Source organism: Theropithecus gelada, chromosome 8, assembly GCF_003255815.1.
Source record: "Theropithecus gelada isolate Dixy chromosome 8, Tgel_1.0, whole genome shotgun sequence".
NCBI classification, from domain to species: domain Eukaryota; kingdom Metazoa; phylum Chordata; class Mammalia; order Primates; family Cercopithecidae; genus Theropithecus; species Theropithecus gelada.
In genome coordinates, this window is record NC_037676.1 from 53,864,332 (window position 1) to 53,885,040 (window position 20,709).

Genomic DNA, 20,709 nt, shown 5'->3' on the forward strand with positions numbered 1-20,709 from the left:
ATTACCTGTTGCTACTCTGAAAGCATTTGAAAATCAAGAAGGTATGACATTTTCACACAGAGAACAGTTGAGAGGAGAGGATAACAGTTCAAAGGAAAAATAAATGACAAGAGGGGAAGAAAAATGGTAACATAGGTATTTGTTCCATTGCATCATTTTGTAAAGTAAAACAAATCTCCTGAATGGACAAACGAAATACCTTTCCATTCAGACACCTTTTCGCTTCAGTATTATCCTCTGTTATCCCATTCAACTTACAAATTCAAAAGCTGCAATTGTCTTTTTTCAAGGAAACAGAGAAAATATTACTGAGTTGTTAGTATCCTTCCTTCTACCAAAGAATAAATTGTAAGTGCCATAAAGAGAGCATGTCCAACCTCACCCATTGCCAAATGAAAACCCTTCATCAGTTTCCACTATGGGGAGTATCATGAGAGCAGCATTAGTTGCCAATATTTTTGCCATTTTCTCAGCTCTTTAAAAGGCTTCTATTGCTTCTTAAAAGATAAATATTAAATGTAGTATATAGCTGATAAGGAATTAATATGAAAGTATTTTTTAAAACTCTGGCAACTCAACAATAAAAGACAAACAACACAATTCAAAAATAAGTGAAGGACTTGAATAGACATTTCTCCAAAGAAGACATACAAAGGGCCAAGAAGAATATGAAAAGATGCTCAACATCACTGATCATCAGGGAAATGCAAATCAAAACCACGATAAGATACACCTGATTTTGAATGGCAAAACAGAGAGGGTGAGAGATTGACTTAGTTGCAGAAAAACACGGCTAGTAATCAGTGAAGCAGGGACTTGAACTCCAACTGACTCCACCAAACACAATTTTAAACACTACACTAAGCAGTAGAGAAGAATGAAAAAAATGTCTTTTGAGTCAGACACATTAGGTTTGAACGTCAGTTGTGCCATTTACCAGCTAGGTGATTGAGGAAAGTGTTGATTTCTCATATTCTTAGCTTCTCCAACTCTATAAACAGGCACCTCACTGACTTCCTGTGGCAGAAGGTAACAGAAGATCAACATGTAGCACATCCTGCAAATGCTACAATAGAAATAGTTTATTCACCCTCCAAAGATCCTTATGAATACGGGGGCGGGGTGTCTAGTCAAGTTAATGGTGTGGAGGTAGCAGGTGTCAGCTGACTCAGGAGGTACAGTAACCTGAGGCAGGGCTAACTTCGTTTCTTTGGATATTCGTTCTTCTGATCTGCAACCCAGTGTTTTATCTGAGCTGCCTGTGTTTCTTATCAGGTACAGTAAATGACGGTACTTGAAAGTTCAACAGAAGTTTAAAACAAAGCTATTCAGTCCACTTGGAAGAATCTTACAACATGCAAATTTAAATTCAAGAGTTTGCCTCTACCCTTTTGATTTATAGATATGGATGCTGTACTATGATTGCTCAACCATAGACTGGGTTGACACCTACAGATCTCTGTATCATGAAAAGTTACAGTCACGCCCTCAACTAACACTCACTGACACCCCATAACAAAACTCCATGGAGAGATTCAGTCATTCATCAATGTCAGAAACAAAATTCCATGTGGGTGCCTGCTTTCAAAACACTGAATTCCCATCTGGCAAGATCCTAATGAACAAAGGAAAGATCTATGTTTAATGAAGCAATACCCTTTCGGTAGATATTTCTTGACAGCTGTACCTTGGGGCCATTGCATTTCTGGCAGCCTTGCTACACCTTCAAAAGGACAAAAATCCTAAAACAATCATGTATTCAAATGCTCAACTGCACAACACATAAATTCTCCTTTCCCTCTTGCTGATTCCATGGAATGAGACTAACTTTCAATCAAGCTAGTTGAAGTGAGGTGTAGTTAACTAATTTTACTTTATGCTATGTGTTTTTTAAACTGTGCACTCTTGCTGTGAAACAAGGCTGAATCAATGAAAGCCAAATGTACCTTTAGTGAGGAAAAGGCCCTGTGAGATATAAAAGACATTTTAGAATCCATAAGGATAATAGTGTAAGAGCTCCAAATGTGTGCCATGATTTTCTCCAGATTACTTTTTGTGTATCTAATTCATATTTCAGAAAGTAAATGATAATATAGGAAAGTAAAAGAACAGAGAAGAAAACATTGGCAGCACACAGGACCTACACCAGGCATCCCCAAAGGCAGGTGGAAAACGATTGCACCCCTAGTTCCTATAATCGTCAGGAAGAGCAGAGAAGGCTCCCTCGGGCCCCTCACAGCAAGCAAGGGAAAGAGATGCAAGATTTTTCAAAAGGCAAGATTCTAATCGCTACCTTAAGATTTGTAAATCCAAGTACTCTTTTGTTGTTGTTTTTTTCTACTCTATCATTTAGGAATGATTTGGGCTGCAAATAACAGAAAACCCTAATCAGACTCAAACAGATGAGCTATTTGCACCATACAAGACCAGAGGAGGTTGTCTAGGTGGCTGCAGTTGCTCAGCAGTGTCAACAAGGACTTTGTGCTTTATCACCCTTAGTATGTGGCCTTCACACTCATCTTGACAAAATAACTTTTGCCTTTACCAGTGAGAATGAGAAAGAAGGGGCTTACCAATTCTAACTGTCTCTCCCTTTTAAAAAGATGCCCTTGATTCCTGCTCTTGCAGATATCTTGTAATAGTATAGTTTCTCTGAAAGCAGAACTTGAGATAAAGACATAGCTCCAGGCAGTTTACACAGGAATGTGACAGGGAGCGGGTGTGAGGAATGAAGAAACCTGGAAAGGAGGAAAAACCATTCTAAGGACACATTGGCCAGTGCCATAGATGACTTGCAAAAGAACTGCAGAGTCTTCCAAATGCTTCTCAGAACTTAGACCTGGCGGATAAAAGGGGACACATCTGTCTGTTTCTGCCATCCCATCAGTCACAGGTGCTCCATGAGTGCTAACATCCCACATCTCTAGTGTGGGCTATCCATGTTGCAGGATCTGAGAAGCCACACAGCAGAAAATAAAAGCCATGACCTGGGCTGGAAGCACAAGCTGCAAGGTTGTCCCTGCATAATCAGTGTTTGTGCGTGACCAGAGACCACAATCAGCTGGAATCAGAGGAGAGGCTCAGGGAAAAGGAAATAGTGCCCATGAGTGGGGCCAGGATAGTCCTCACTGGCCAGACCCTTCTGGCCTCTGCAGCAGCAGGAGAGGGAGAGAAGATGAGTATTTGTGGTCAGGCAGCGTCACCCTGCAGGATTCTGTGGGCAAAAGGGAACAAGAAGAACAAGAATGGATGCTGGGCAAGCCACCACCAGAGTCAGCTGCCACTCACTGGCTAACTGGCTAATTATAAGGGGGGTTTTCAAAAACTTATTGTCACCTAAAAGCAAAGTGAGTCATGCTGAATATGTTTTCTTTTAAATTGTTGTCCTTTGAGCAAATGAGCTAGATTTTTTTAAAAATTACTACAACTTGTGCTAAATTCTTCTCTGATCAAGAGAAAACAGAGAGCGGTCACCACTTCTCTTAAATGTCTTGCTTTTGACACAGCTGTCTGAGGAGGCAGGCCTGGCTGGAAGGAACAGGAGCACGGGCGAGTACCCAGGAAGGAAAGCAAGGCCTGGAATTGATTGTCCCAAGAAGACTCCAACGCCACAGCCACAGGCAGTCTCAGGGATCTGGAAGGAGGGAGACCACCTTCCATGTGGGGGCCAGGGACTGCGGTGGAGGAGCTGGGAGATTGTGCAGGACTTCCATTTTTAGCCCTGGACCCAGCAGGGAAGCTCTCCACCCCTTAGTGAGTGACAAGGATTGGGGAGCACCAATGTAAAACCAAAGGGCTGCACTGGAGGTTGGGTGAAAAAGGTAGAAGTTATCTGTACACACTTTCCAGCATTCTTCTTTTTGGTTTTCTTCTCAAAAAAGATAGTAGCCTTCCAAAGTGAACCAAGAAATACCAACCGTGGCTCGAACTTCTTAGTCGGCCTCTAACTGCATTTTCATACATTGCCCTAAAGGGGCACACTTCTCATTGTTTACTAGTCACTTTTGCTTCAGTTATAGTTTTCATAGAATTCTTTTGAAAAGTATGCTGTGACATCTCATTCCCTGTGCTATAAAACTCAAAGATGGACACATCTGCTTGAAGAATCTTGTTTCACAGTTTCCCCTGTGACAGCTCGTATGCCCCGAGGACTGCCTCTTGGCCCCGCTGTGGTGTGTTAGGTACGCTCATGTTGATCATCTGCATGAGTTCCTTCGGTGATTTCATACTTTAAAAGCTGGATATTTTCCTTTTTTTTTTTTTTTGAGACGGAGTCTCGCTCTGTCGCCCAGGCTGGAGTGCAGTGGCGCGATCTCGGCTCACTGCAAGCTCCGCCTCCCAGGTTCCCGCCATTCTCTTGCCTCAGCCTCCCGAGTAGCTGAGACTGCAGGCGCCTGCCACCGTGCCCGGCTAATTTTTTTGTATTTTTTTAGTAGAGACGGGGTTTCACAGTGTTAGCCAGGATGGTCTCGATTTCCTGACCTCGTGAGCCGCCAGCCTCGGCCTCCCAAGTGCTGGGATTACAGGCCTGAGCCACCGCGCCCGGCCAGATATTTTCAATTTACCAGGATCCTGAACTCGTCATTTGTGTTAAAAAAATCAGACTTCCTGAGTTTGGGAGAAGTTTTATACAGAAGCAAATTGTTCTTAAAAAACAACTTATATGGCATTTTATTCTTTATGTCTGAACTGCATTTTTAAAGCTGTGTTTAATACTCAGTAATTTTTTATTACACTTTGAAAATGTTTTTGGAAGGGTTTTCATTTATGTTTATTTTCCCAACTTCCTGCTTTACTGTCAGCTGTTATTTGTAAATAGATACTATTTATAAATCAGACTTATTGGCGTAATTGTGGTGTTATTTATATGAATCGCATGTGAATAAGTATGCTCTTTTTTGAGAATAGTATTTTTATTTTTATTAACCAAAATTTTAAAAAGAAATGTGCTATCCTGATATTCCTGAGCAGCATATAGATGAAGTCTCACTTGAGTAATCCCTGCATTCAAGTGACATTAATTTAATAAGCTCTTGAAAATTGGGTATATTTCTCACTTCCTAGCTGGATATTTTGCTGAAGCATCTAGGACACCAACACCATCACCTTTACAGCAGAATAAACAGCATATTCACACAGCTAGTGGTCACCGCGCTTTTCCATCTTGCTGCCAGCTCCCTACTGGCCCTGTGCAGGCTCCTGTCTAGGCTGGTGAAGGCAAGATAAGAGCAAGTGTTCAGTACTTCCAGGCACAACAAAGGGAACTCCGCAGGCTGACACAGACGCTCGCTCGCATGGAAGGAAAATCTCATTTTCCTCCCAAAGCTGTTCCACCACGGTCCCCGGATATCCGTGGCTCTTCTGGATAGTGACAGGGAGGGAGCTGAAGCACTGTCTCAGAGGCTGCAGAGCCAAAGAACGAGTCCTCAGAGCCACCTTGCTGAACCCTGAGACTCAGAGCTTCAGTCCCAGGTTGAGCTTCAACCCGCAGACAACCTTCAAAGGACACACCAGCACCCCAGAATCAAGGATGGCCGAAAGTGAGGCTGGCACTGAAAATGAGCAGAGACCACGAAAACTAAAACACTCTTCACACTCAAGAACTCACTTCATTTTTTTTTAATTAGACAAAGAACTCTATTAATCTGTGTTTCAAACTTTATTCCCAGGTTTTTTTCAGCTTAATTAGCTGCAAAGAATGAATTGTGTATAAGCAAAAACTAAAAACAGCTGAAGTATCTAAGGCACTTGGGTTTAAAAATGTTAGAGATTTAGTTTTTATGAGATCCATAAAGAAGACAATTTTGAAAAGCAGTCATAATATAAAACAGCAGCTCCCAGTAACTTCTGCAACTTCTATTTTCTGTAGAAGTTGACTCAATTCACTTCACCTCATTCTTGGAAGCCTCATCAAAATTCTCCACAAGGTCGGGAACTTCATTCTCGCCATCATCGTCATCCTCTCCAGCAGCAAGTGGTGCTTTTCCATCTACAGATAGTTTGGCGGAACTCCAGCCAGTCTCCTTAAACTAGTCAGACTGTCTGCACCAAGCTGGTTTACAATGAAAAACCAGCTGGTAGCATTTCTTTCAGCAGCTTTGTCCCAGCATGGCCTGTCATGGTGAAAGTGTTCGCAGAGGTACCTGACCTTTAGGGTTGCTAAAATGGATTGCTGTTCATCGGTTTGTAAACATATTCACCTCTTCAGTACCAGAGATAGTGTTTACCCCTAACTTCTTTAAGGAGAGCTAAAGTTTTTTATAATCTGCTGCAGCTGTTCTTCTTCCTTCTGCAAGCAGTTGCTTTCTCACCAATGCACACCAGTGCCTGCTGTCTGCTGAGCTTTCCCTGATTCATGATTGTTTCTTTCAACTTGTTGGAGAGGAAAAGGGGCAGCAAGAGGGACTAGTGAAATGGGGGAGTTCCCTGACCCACCTTGCAGGAAATGCGACAGGGATGTGGCTCATCTGTTTGGCCACCATGTGCACTCCAACCCCTATGGGAGGGGGAGCACACAGACGGGCAGGTGCAGGAGCCAGGGTAAGAGCCCCTGGGCTCTGATGCCACAGCAGCATCCAGGGGCGGTAGGCTGAAACTCCTGAAGCCTAAGTGGGCATATGTTACAGTGCATTCTTTTAGCTTTGCAGTTCACAGGTGACTTACATGTTAACCAGCTCAGTGCCCTCTTGGTACCTGGGTCCTTGTTCAGCGTCCAAGAAGAATCAAGTCACATACAGACTCAGAGATGAACGTGGGTTTTTTATTGAGTGGTGAGGTGGCTCTCAGTGGGGTGGATGGGGAGCTGGAAAGGGGATGGAGTGGGAAGATGATCTTTCCCTGGGGTTTGGCTGCCCAGTGGCCCATCTTCTCTCCCAGTGTCCCCAGCCAAACTCCTCTGAGCATTCAGACACTCCTTCTCTTCTCTATGCTGCACCATTCTACCATTCTTCTGCTCTTCTGTTTGTCCCCTCATGGAACCCGGGGTTTGGGGTTTACATGAGTACAGGAAGGGGACATGGCAGGCCAAAAGACAACTTTCTTTTTCCTATTTTTGGGAGCAAAAATAGGAATGCCTGTTCTCATTTAGGGCCACAGGTTTCCAAGCTTGGGGGTGGGGACTTTGCCAGGGAACTGCTTTCTTCTATCCAGTATTTCCCTGTCTCCTGTCCATATCACTAGGGTTGGCACTCAAGGGATCTCTGGTAGAACAGCTGAGACTAGGCACTCACACGTGGGGATGCAAAATGGCCTCAAGAATTCATTTCTGTAGCATATACCTGCCCCACACACAATGAAAAGAAAAGAAGAAAAGGAAAGGAAAGGAGGAAAGGAAAGGAAAGGAAAGGAAAGGAAAGGAAAGGAAAGGAAAGGAAAGGAAAGGAAAGGAAAGGAAAGGAAAGGAAAGGAAAGGAAAGGAAAGGAAAGGAAAGGAAAGGAAAGGACACAAGATAGAGCTATATTAGTCAAAGTCTACAAGCAGAATATCTGGGGAAAAAAATCTATAAAAGACAATTAATCTCCCTTCTGGATAGCACTCAGAAAAAAGATTTCACTTTTCCAATTAGTGTGAAATTAACTTAGAGAAAACAGGAACATGGTAAAGAAAACACAAATTGAGAGTCAAATGGACCTGGATTCAAATCCAGACTCTAATTTACTATTCCTAATTCATCTATGCCTTGCAGATACAGATGAGAAAAGGTAAAAACAAAACTGAAACCAGACTCAGACACTGGCTTCCCAGAACTCTTGCCCTATCAGGTAGAAGGGACACTAGACAGGCAGTCCTGCAAGGGCGGTATCAGCCTCAAGCAAGCCCTGAGCCAACCCAACTACCCTAGTCCAGAATGTTAGGAAAGGCTCTGCTGTGGCCCAAATGGAGAGAAGTCCATCAAGGAGAGAAACACATTGTGTGCAGTTCCTCAGTCACAGAGAACTTGGAGGGCTCCACTGCGAGAGCAGTTCGGGGTCTCTGTGCACGGGGAGCAGTTCAGCAGTGAGTGACTTGCAGAAGGTGGGCCAGGGGCTGGGGGAGCACCAGCAGGTCGACAAAGGTCCTCTGAGCCAGAAGGGGCTGTTTCCTAAGGGCAGTCAGCAGCCACTGAAAACATTAGGCAGGGAGGGGGCGTGATCAGGCTTGTCTTTACAGAAAGTTCACTTTTGCTGTCAATGAGAGGACTGCGTTGGAAACAATAAAACTGGTAGCAAGGAGTCTGGTGGGAGCCACTTGGAATAACTCAGGAGAGAGACAGTCTGCACCTGAACAAGATGACCGCAAGGCGGCAGGGAAGAAGAGGAAATAAGATGGAGGAGTTTGAGGGTTGAATTGAATAGGGGTGGAGGGTGCAGAAAAGGGAAGAGGGAGACACTGAGCGGGATGGGCCTCTCTTGGCTATCGCTGGACTAGGGGTGGGGGTGGGGTGCTACTCACAGAGCAGTGACCCATCTACGACAGCAGCAGGTTGGGAGGACAGGTGGAGACTGCTGGCCAGAGCTCAGGAGAGAGTTTGGGGCTACAATGGCTATTTGGGGAATCTCTGCAAGGTTGTTAACTGATGGCATGCAAGTAGAAGAGGCCACAAAGGGAGAGTATGTAGAGAAAGGATCCTAGAGGACAGGCCTATAAGGAACAGCTGCTTTTAAGAGCAAGCAGAGGAGTCTTTAATCCATCTTGAATTAATTTTTGTATAAGATGTAAGGAAGGGATCCAGTTTAAGCTTTCTGTATATGGCTAGCCAGTTTTCCCAGCACCATTTATTAAATAGGGAATCCTTTCCCCATTTCTTGTTTTTGTCAGGTTAGTCAAAGATCAGATGGTTGTAGATGTGTGGTATTACTTCTGAGGCTCTGTTCTGTTCCATTTGTCTATATCTCTGTTTTGGTACCAGTACCATGCTGTTTTGGTTGACCCAGCCATCCCATTACTGGGTATACACCCAAAGGATTATAAATCATGCTACTATAAAGACACATGCACACATATGTTTATTGCGGCACTATTCACAATAGCAAAGACTTGGAACCAACCCAAATGTCCATCAGTGATAGACTGAATTAAGAAAATGTGGCACGGCCGGGCACAGTGGTTCATGCCTATAATCCCAGGACTTTGGAAGGCCGAGGTAGGTGAATTACGAGGTCAGGAGATCGAGACCGTCCTGGCTAACACAGTGAAACCCTGTCTCTACTAAAAATACAAAAAAATTATCTGGGCGTGGTGGTGGGCACCTGTAGTCCCAGCTACTTGGGAGGCTGAGGCAGGAGAATGGCGTGAACCCAGGAGGCGGAGCTTGCAGTAAGCTGCGATTGCCCCACTGCACTCCAGCCTGGGCGACAGAGCAAGACTCTGTCTCAAAAAAAAAAAAAGAAAAGACAAGAAAGAAAATGTGGCACATATACACCATGGAATACTATGCAGCCATAAAAAAGGATGAGTTCATGTCCTTTGTAGGGACATGGATGAAGCTGGAAACCATCATTCTCTGCAAACTATCACAAGGACAGAAAACCAAACACTGCATGTTCTCTCGTAGGTGGGAATTGGAAAATGAGAACACCTGGACACAGGGTGTGGAACATCACACACAGGGGCCTGTCGGGGAATGGGGGTATTGGGGAGGGATAGCATTAGGAGATATACCTAATGTAAATGACGAGTTAACGGGTGCAGCACACCAACATGGCACATGTATACATATGTAACAAACCTGCAGGTTGTGCACATGTACCCTAGAACTTAAAGTATAATAATAAAAAAATAAATAAAAAATAAAAGAGCAGGCAGAAGAAGAGATGTCATCAGAGGAGATTGGGAAGCGGGTCCGGGACAGCTGGAGAATAGAGACCCCATCTGTTTGGTTCTCCATTGCAGTCGCAGGTCTCCAAACAAGGTCTGAGACAACAGAGATATCTGTTATGTAAATTAGCTGCTGACGACCACATGACATTGCAGAAGACAAGGAAAAATCAGATGTCAGGAAGAAGAGCAATCTCAAGAGAATTGAAGTTGTGTTTACCTGTGGAAGGTGTTTCTGTCCTTCGAGAGTAGGCCACTGTGAGCCACCATAAATAGTTCTCCTTAGTCCATAAAATGCCATGGACACTACTAGCAAAGTCCACTGTAGGCAGAGGTGAGTAACAGGCTTCGTGTGGGTCACCCCAGCCCTGTGGAAGCCGGTTTAGCCCAATGAGACCTGAAATAGCCTGAAAGCTCTCAGCTCCCTGTCCGTCCTTTTTATCATCTAAGGATCCCCTGCCCTGTCCTTGTGAGTGCCATGAGCTCTATTGCCTTTCTCAGCAATCACTAAAATTCATGCATGTTTCAGTTTACACCAGCCCAGCTTTTCCTCCAGGAACTACTCCCAATTGCTCCCCTCACCCAGCAGCCAGACTCCTCTAACTCTCACCGACTCCACCTATTGTCCTTGGACACTTCTTTTTTTTTTTTTTTTTTTTTCTTCTTTTTTGGAGATGGGGTCTCACTCTGTCACCCAGGCTGGAGTGCGGTGGCACCATTATAGCTCTCTGCAGGTTCGAACTCCAGATGTTTATTACTAATTTCTGGGTATTTGCTGTCTTTTCTATTCAACCATGTACTAAGAGGCTGAGGACAAGGTCCTTTTAAGGGTTTTCTGCACCCACAATGTCTAGAAAGTATCAAACCTTCCATAAATATTTGTTGACAATCAACAGCCCCATCATCATCCCCATGGCACCATGTCCATCGGTCACAGAAAGAATACAACATTTGCCACAATGGGTAGGCATGTCGGTGTTTTTGTCTTTCCCATTGGCAAGAAATAAGAGCATTAGAAATAAAAGCGATGTTTTTATTAGTAGTACTTGAAGAAATCTGAGTAAACTGATTGAAAATTCTATTTATGTTTGTAAATGTGGTTCTAACACCACTTACTTTATTTTCTTTAATCATCTTAGCTACAAAATAAAAGTAGCACTTCTAGAATAGAAGGCTTCTATAATAAGAACAAATTCAGGGGCAGAGTGCTCTCTTTCCTTCCCGGGAGCATTGTCTTGGCCTCTATCATGGAAGGAGGAGAAAATCTCCCACCTCAGGCTCTTGAAGCGCCTCATTCCATTAGCTGCCTGGTTGTCAAATCTGTGTTACCAAACACTCCCAGGCAAGAATTATAAGTCTTGGGAGATTGGGAACAACAAAAGAACATTTTGACTGGGGATAGAACCCAGTTCTCTTTAGTAAGACACCTTAAGGTGTTTTATGTGCTGCAAGGATGTATAGTAAATGGTCAACAGGCAAGTATTCACACACAGGTAAGACACAGGTCATCTTACATGTGTAAGCTGATTTTATGGGTCATAATTTTTCAAAAACTTTGCTTCATTAGGCTTAAATGTGACCACTGACTATTTCAACAACATTGGCCTCTACGTTTTGGCTCAGTCATTAATTATTGATGTAGCCTTGATAAAATCACTTCAGTCTCTGAACTTCAGCTTTAACTGTAAAATAAAAAGGATTTGTTCAATGTCTCTTGAATCTCTTGAAATTCTACCCTTGATTCTGAGACTTAAACATTACAGAAAGAAATGCAGCGTTTTTTGATGCCCTGTGTGTATCTCAATTGCCGCTCTAACTGCAATCTACTCAAATCAGTTCTTGAATAGTTCATTTCTCCCACTAAAATGAGCTCCGTGGGAGCAGGAATGAGTCCCATTACCTCTGGGGCCCCAGGTAGAGCGAAGAGCTCTCAGCACCCATGGGCCCAAAGTCCCTTACCGAGTGGATGAACACGCTGGCTCTACGCCGGCTCTTGTACCTCTTGATCCTGTAGCCTGCTTACATCCCACTTCACCTCCGGCTTGGTGAACTCAAGAGAAACGGAATTCATTGAAAGGCCCATGATAGCTGCCCTTACCTCCCTGTCTTATGTCTCTTTGTGCCCACAGAAACCACCTGGGACCAGAAAAAGGTAGATGTGACTGTGCAAAAAGATAGAAGATGAGGAAGACAGGTCTTCTTACATGCCTATAAGGTCGTTTTATTAATCACTATTCTTTGCTGTTCAACTGAACTATTCTTTAACTCACATTCTAGGTTAGAAGATAACCTAGATTCTAGATTCCTAGAATGTTCAACATTAAATGATACTTAAAGCAGCACAAGGCTTCACCTAAAATAAATCTTGAAGTGACTTACAAAGCTAATGAATCTGGTGTGGTTCCTTTCAATATTTTCATTACATTGAGCCACTAAAAGCTCATTTTAAAAATCTAGGATTTGAAAAAAATAACCTACTATACTGAAAAGTTTAATTTCATTTATCACCATTTTGGAATAATCTACCTGAATAAAGTTTCAAAGTACTACTAGATTCTTAGACCCAGGCAATACTTTATAGTTTTAGTAAGGACTTTCAACCCTTTTCTTCCAGTTCAAGAAAGGCTCCCCACCTTCCTAAATGACAGAACAACCATGATCCTTGACGGGCCTCCCTCCATGGCCAAGAGCATGAAGCGTACCTTGAATAAAAGTCTAACTACTCCGTTTGTCCTTATAAGATGACACCAATATAATACAAATTGGAAGAAATGTTTTGCATCAAGAAATAAATTGTTCCTGAGATGCTAGAAAACAAGTACTTATAGTAAGTGCAGACTAGGAACAAGATTGTTTGCCTGGAAATTTGAAACACTGATCCTAAATTCCTTATGTTGCTTGTACTAAAGAGCATGGCATTTTGCTTTGTAATTTTGCTTTTAATCTATAGGATCACTTTACAATTACATACTCTCAAATCAAAGTAAAAGCACGTAAAAATGATTCCATAGTACTGCTACACAGTGGGGGTCCGTAAACATCTGCACCGTAACCAACATAACAAAAATGAATCAAGTTAAACAATAATGCAAAATACTATAAAAACATTTCTCTTTATGGCAATGCTAGTGTTTACAATTATCTACTGTTGCAAGATCACTTAGAAGAATACAAAACTCAAACATTTACTTTGGGAATACAGAGTTGTTAAAGCAAATAAGAGGAAGCCCTTGGCCTAAGGTTTCCTCTGTATCCAGAGCTCTATGTAAGCAAACTGAAACTTGGCTTGGAGGGCATTGTTTTATAACTGACAAAGAAAAGGAAAAATAAAAAGGAAGAAACATCTAGACTCAGTCAATCACAAAGAGCCAAGCACCAGGTTAGCTGTGGAACCAGGGACCTACAATCACGCTAGGCCTAAATAATGCAAACCCCTACGGTAGGTAATCAGGAAATGTCTTAACTTTGCTTCCACGTTCAGCCTCTGAAAGCTTGCTGCTCACACTCTAGCAGAGCACTCTGAGCTCTGCCGGTTTTGAGTGCTCCCCAGTTCATGAATTCTTCTTTGTTTAAATAGATTCTGTTACATTTATTTTCTCTAAAGCTTTCCTTTTAAGAGAGTAAACAAAAAAGAAAAGTTAAAAGTAAAATTTTGTTCTCTTAAATTTCACATATGTATTCTATTGCTTAACATATTAAATACAGTCATGCACCACACAATGATGTTTCAGTCAGTGATGGACCACACGTGCACTGGTGGTCCCATAGGATTACAACGGAGCTGACAAATTCCTATTGCCTAGTGATGTTGTCACCATAGTAAGTTCATTGTGTAATGCATTACTAACATGTTTGTGGTTATGATGATGTAAACAAACCTGCTGTGCTTCCAGTGGTATAAAAATCTAGCACATACAGTTATGTATAGCACATAATACTTGATAATAAATGACTATGTTACTAATTTACATATTTATTATACTTTTAAGTATTATTTTACTTACTCCTTCTGCTTATATATTTTTTCAAAGTAAACTGTAAATTAGCTTCAGGCAGGTCCTTCAAAATGTGTTCCAGAAGAAGCATTGCTGTCATAGGAGATGACAGCTCTATGGGTGTTACTGCCCCAAAAATGTTCTACTGGGACAAGATATAGAAGTGGAAGATGGTAATATTGATGATCCTGATCTTGTGCAGGCCTAGGCGAATGTGTGTGCTTGTGTTTGTGTCTTAGTTTTTAACAAAAAGTATTAAATGAAAAAAAAAATTAAAAGTTTTTAAAATAAAAAATGTATAGAATAGGGAGATAAAGAGAGAAAATATCTTTGTACAACTGTACAATATGTTGGTGTTTTAAGCTGAGTGTTATTACAAAAGAATCAAAAAGTTAAAAAAATTAAAGTTTATAATGAAAAACTTTATAGTAGGCTTAGTTTAATTATTATTGAAGACAGAAAAATGTTTTACAAATTTAGTGTAGCCTAAGTCTACAGTGTTTATAAAGTGTACAGTAGTGTACAGGAATGTCCTAGGCCTTCACATTTACTCACCACTCACTCACTGACTCCCCCAGAGCAACTTCCATCCTACAAGCTCCATTCATGGTATGTGCCCTATATAGGTGTACCAGTTTTTGTCTTTTATATGGTGTTTTTCTGTACCTTTTCTATTTTATATATGTTTAGATACATAAATACTTACTCTTGCATTCCAGTTGCCTACAGTACTCAGTACAGTAACATGCTGTATAGGTTTGTAGCCTGGGAGCACAATGAAAGAATCACCTAATTAGGACGTACCCCCATTGTTAAGTAAGACGTAACTTAAACTAGATTTCACTAAAATTAAAAACTGCTATATGTGAAAGACACTGTCAAGAGAATGAAAAGACAAGTGACAGACTGAAAGAAAATATTTGCAAAATATATTTCTGATAAAGGATAGTTATCCAAAATATACCAAAAAAATAAAACTCAACAATAAGAAAACAAAAAATGGGTAAAAGCCCCACTAACACCTCACCAAAGAAGATATACAGATGACAAATAGGCATATGAAAATATGCTCAATATCATATGTCATTAGAAAATTACACATTAAAACAATGAGATAACACTACACACCCATTTAGAATGGCCAAAATCCAAAACACTGACAACACTAAATGCTGGTGAGGATACTGAGCAGCAGAGACTCTTACTCATTGCTGGTGGGAATGCGAAACAGTGCAGCCACTTTGGGAAAGTTTGGCAGTTTCTTACAAAAATAAGCATACTCTTGCCATATAACCCAGCATCTGTGCTCCTTGGCATTTCCTCAAATAGAGGAAAACTTAATTCACATAAAACCTGCACACAGATATTTATAGAAGGTTTAATCATCATTGTCAAGACTTGGGAGCAAACAAGATGTCCTTCAGCAGGTGAATGGATAAACTGGAGTACATCCACACTAGGAACTATTAACCAGAAATGAGCTATCAAGCTATAAAAACACATGGAGGAAACTCAAATGCACACTACTAAGTGAAAGAAGTCAATCTGAAAAGGCTATGTGCTCTGTGACACACTATGGCATTCTGGAAAAGGCAAAACTGTGAAGACAATAACAATTTCAATGGTTGCCAATGGTTAGAAGAGAAGGGGGAAGGATAGGTGGAGCACAGAGGACTTTTAGGGCAGTGAAACTGTTCTGTATGATAGCATAATGGTGAATATATGCCATTACACTTCAGTCAAAACCCCTAGAATGTACACCAAGAGTGAACCCAAGCAATAACTATGAACTTTGAGTAATAAATATGTGTCAATGCAGGTTCATCACTTGTAACACCTCATGCAGGGTATTGACAGGGGGTAGCTTACAGGAGCAAGATGGCACATGGGCACTCCGTACTTTCCACTCAATTTTGCCATGAACCTAAAACTGCTCTAACTAATAAAGTCTATTTTAAAGTGTCAACATAACCAAATAACCTTTCCTGAATTTTTTTCCTTCATTACACATTTTTTATTTCAAAACCAATTTTTATGTATAGCTCATTCTATGAATATATTATTGCTATATTTTCATAATCTGGATGTCATCAAACTATAGGCCTTATTTTGGAGTTACAGGAAGAAAACCCCCAAGTAATCTCTGAACAGTTTACCAGTTGTCTACTATGTACCACTGATGTGTCTATATGCCATGAATGTAGAGATTATTAAGATGAAATCTCTGTCCCTAATGGCTAACCCTCTAATTCTCTAATAGAAGAAGACAGAAAAGTAAACAATCAATAAACATTTATGTACAAATAAACACTTAGATGGTATATTAGTCTGTTCTTATGCTGCTAATAAAAACATACCAGAAGACTGGGTAATTGTTAAAGGGAAGAGGTTTAATGGAGTCACAGTTCCACATGACTGGGGAGGCCTCACATTCATGGCAGAAGGTGAAAGAGAAGCAAAGTCACATTTTACATGGCGGAAGGCAAGAAAGCATGTGCAGGAGAACTGCCCTTTATGATACCATCAGATCTCCTGACAGTTATTCACTATCACAAGAACAGCACAGGAAAGACCTGCCCCCATGATTCAATTACCTCCCACTGAGTTCCTCTCATGACATGTGGAAATTATGAAAGCTACAATTCAAGATGAGATTTAGGTGGGGACACAGCCAACCATATCATTCTGCTGCTGGCGCCTCCCAAATCTCATGTCCTCACATTTCAAAACCAATCATGCCTTCCCAACAGTCCCCCAAAGTCTTTATTCATTTCAGCATTAACTCAAAAGTCCACAATCCAAAGTTTCATCAAAGACAAGGAAAGTCCCTTCCACCTAAGCGCCTGTAAAATCAAAAGCAAGTTAGTTAATTCCTAGATACAATGGGGCTATAGGCATTGAATAAATACACCCATTCCAAATGGAAAAAATTGGCCACAACAAAAGGGTTACAGGCCCCATGCAAGTCTGAAATCCAATGGTGTAGTCAAATCTTAAAGCTCCAAAATGGTCTCCATTGACTCCATGTCTTACATCCAGGTCACACTGATGCAAAAGGTGGATTTCCATGGTCTTACACAGCTGCACCCCTGTGACCTTGCAGGGTACAGCCCCCTCCTGGTTGCTTTCAGGAACTGGCATTGAGTGTCTGCAGCTTTGCCAGGCACACACTGCAAGCTATGAATGGAACTACCATTTTGGGGTCTAGAGGACGGTGGCCCTCTTCTCACAGCTCCACTGGGACTCTGTGTGGGGCTTCCCACCCCACATTCCCATTTGCACTGCCCTAGCAGAGGTTCTTTATGAGGGCTCTGCCCTGCAGCACACCTATGCCTGGACACCCACGCAATTCCATACATCCTCTGAAATCTAGGCAGGGGTTCCCAAACCTCAATTCTTAACTTCTGTACACTCACATGCCCAACACCACATGTAAGCCATCAAAGCTTGGGGTTTGCACCCTCTGAAGCAATGACTTGAGCTCTATTTTGGCCCCTTTTAGCCATGGCTGGGACACAGGGCATCAAGTCCTAAGACTGAACACAGCAGGGGGCCCTGGACCATTTTTTTTTTACTCCTAGGTCTCCAAGGCCTTTGATGGAAGGGGCTGCTGTGAAGACCTCAGACATGTCCTGAAGATATTTTCCCCATTGTCTTGGCAATTAACCTTGGATTCCTCATTACTTATGCAAATTTCTGTGGCCAGCTTGAATTTCTCCTCAGAAAATGGGTTTCTCTTTTCCATCACATCATCAGGCTCCAAATTTTTCAAACTTTCATGTTGTACTTCCCTTTTAAACATAAGTTCCTATCCCAAACCATATCTTTGTGAATACATAAAACTGAATGCTTTTAACAGCACCCAAGAGCACTTTCCTGCTTAGAAATTTCTTCTGCCAGATGCCCTAAATCATCTCTCTCTAGTTCAAAGTTCCACAAATCTCTAGGAGAGGGGCAAAATGCCACCAGACTCTGCTAAAACATAGCAAGAGTCACCTTTATTCCAGTTCCAAACAAGTTCCTCATCTCCATCTGAGACCACATCAGCCTGGACTTTATTGTCCATATCACTATCAGCATTTTGGTCAAAGCTATTCAACAAATCTCTAGGAAGTTCCAAACTTTCCTACATCTTCTTATCTTCTTCTGAGCCCCTCAGACTGTTCCAATCTCTGCCTGTTACCCAGTTCCAAAGTCGCTTCCACAATTTCGGGTATCTTTACAACAGCGCCCCACTCTACCAGTACCAATTTACTGTATTAGTCTGTTCTCATCCTGCTAATAAAGACATACCTGAGACTGGGTAATTTATAAAGGAAAGAGGTTTAATGGACTCAAATTTCCACATAGCTGGGGAGGCCTCACAATTATGGCAGAAGGCAAAGGAGAAGCAAAGACACATCTTACATGGCAGCAGGCAAGAGAGCGTGTGTAGGGAAACTCCCCTTTATAAAATCATCAGATCTCATGAGACTTGTCCACTATCATGAGAACAGCTTGGGAAAGACCCGTCCCCATAATTTAATTACCTCCCCCTGGGTCCCTCCCATGACATGTAGGAATGATGGGAGCTACAATTCAAAATGAGATTTGGGTGGGGACACAGCTAAACCATATCACATGGGATCCCAGGAGGGTTTCAACAATCTGTTCTCTGTTCACTACAAATCCCAGGTGCCCTGTGGCCACTTTTAGAGCAATTTGTCACCTTGAGTAAGAGTCTAAATTCTGTTTGTCTGCTTTGTTCTGGCAACAGTGCCTGTCACATGGTAGGTGCTCAGTAGTTATCTGTGGATGAGCATGACTTCTAGAAACACTTGCTTTAGAACCAAATCCAAGAGTAAATCTAAGACTGAGAGGAAAAGGAAAACCCTGTAGTGTCCTTACTTGAGGCTGTAAAACATATTCACTAGCATTCTGATGAATACAGATAAGTAACATATTTTCCTCCCCCTTCCCTCATTTCTATCTGCAAATGAATCCTATAAAGCAGTTTAAGGCTATGGGCTTCCAAAATGTAACTCAAGTGTGCTCACCTGGTGGATTTTGGTTTTAAAAAAGTAGAACAAAGTAAAAGATTTGCACACCTTATGTTTTAGTTTCTTATAAAACTAAGTATTTTCTTGCCATTTCTTGGTGATTTGCTCTCAGAAAAGGAGGAAACATGGAGGAGGAAAGAACAAAGTGAGCAAGGAATGTAAATAAAGGAAAAACAGGCCGGGTATGGTAGCTCATGCCTGTAATCCCAGCACTTTGGGAGGCTGAGGTGGGCAGATCATCAGCCTGGCCAACATGGCAAAACCCTGTCTCTACTAAAAATACAAAAATTAGCCGGGCATAGTGGCAGGCACCTGTAGTCCCAGTTGCTCGGGAGACTGAGGCAGGAAAATCGCTTGAATCCAGGGGGCAGAGGTTACAGTGAGCCAAGGTCATGCCACTGCACTCCAGCCTGGGTGACACAGCAAGACTCTGTCTCAAATAATATATATATACACACACACACATACATATATACACAAATATATATTATAGATATATTTTATATATAATATATATATAAAGGAAAAAACAAAAGAAGGGATATGAGAAGGTTTGCTTGAATTCTGAGTAGCGTATCTGCAAAAGAATATTCCATTTTATATTAATAAATATCTTGAATACATGTTTTATGGTTAACTCTAGACATCATTGACTTAGAGTGCATCTTTCAAGCTGAGGAATGATGTTCTCACCTTATCAGCAAAGGGTAGTTAATTCCTGTCATTACACGAAACCTCACTATCAGTATAATGCGGAGCTTTGAAAGATCAATAGCATAGCACCTTTCTAAGTTTCTTGTTTGGATAATTATTTTAGGACTTAAAGCTCCAAAATTTTTTATTTTCAAAGAAGAGTTTGTTAGGGAAGAGTAGAGATAAACAGTGAATTCAAACAAACTATTTTTAAATTATACACTGAGAATAAGAATCAAAGAAATTAAAGTAAAAGAGGACATACTAGAAAATACTCTTTTAACACCCTAAATTCCTTTTGGCATATGGTTTAGGTAAATTGTTCTATTTAAGTCCCACTTGACCTTTCAAAATGGTGGAAATTACTTGGTTGTGATAGTTGGGGTCAGAAACAGGAGTCTAAGTTGATGAGTGAATAATCTCTAACTCTTTTGGAACTTACAGCTCATCAACATCAACACGTAATATTTATATGACAATCTTAACATCTTAACATGAGACAGATAAAAGACATAGACAATAAAAATAGGCATTTTGCCTAGCAATTTCAAACAAGTATCTTTCTAAATACATGGCAGAATTACCAGACAAAACCATCTGGTATTTCCTAGGTTGACACCTAATAAATCAAGTAAAGACAATATTTTCTACTGTGCTCTTTAAAACCTCCAAGGAAAATTAAAAGACAGTGTTAAGTCAAGCATGCAGCTGCTGAGACTCAGAACAATATTACATAGCAAAATTAGAACTGCCGAAATCTGAGCATGAAACGCAAATACAGTGAAGCTCTTGAAAGTCTCAGGTTTAAAACATTGAATTGAAAAAACATAATAGGGATGGAGAGACTGGGGAGATGTTGATCAAAGGATATAAAATTTTAGTTAAACAGGAAGAATAAATTCAGGAGATCAATTGTACAACATGGTGACTATGATTAATAACAACATATATTCTTGAAAATTGCTAAGAGATTATACTTTAAGTGTTCTCATCACAAAAAGATAAGTATGTGAGATAATGCAAGTTAATCAGCTTGATTTAGCCATTCTACAATGTAAACATATATTGAAACATCATGTTATATGCCATAAATATATATAATTTTTGTCCAATTAAAAATAAATTAAAAATTTGGTCAGGTGCAGTGGGTCACGCCTGTAATCCCAACACTTTGGGATGCTGAGGT

The 20,709-nt window shown here is 41.2% G+C and overlaps 1 protein-coding gene and 1 pseudogene across 1 annotated transcript in view; both read right to left on the reverse strand.

Annotated features, from left to right (window-relative positions):
• PXDNL (peroxidasin like) overlaps positions 1 to 20,709 on the reverse strand; it is a 496,832-nt gene that overhangs the window by 399,928 nt on the left and 76,195 nt on the right. The gene's annotated exons all lie outside the window — the stretch shown is intronic.
• On the reverse strand, positions 5,883 to 11,879 carry LOC112629770 (annotated as a pseudogene).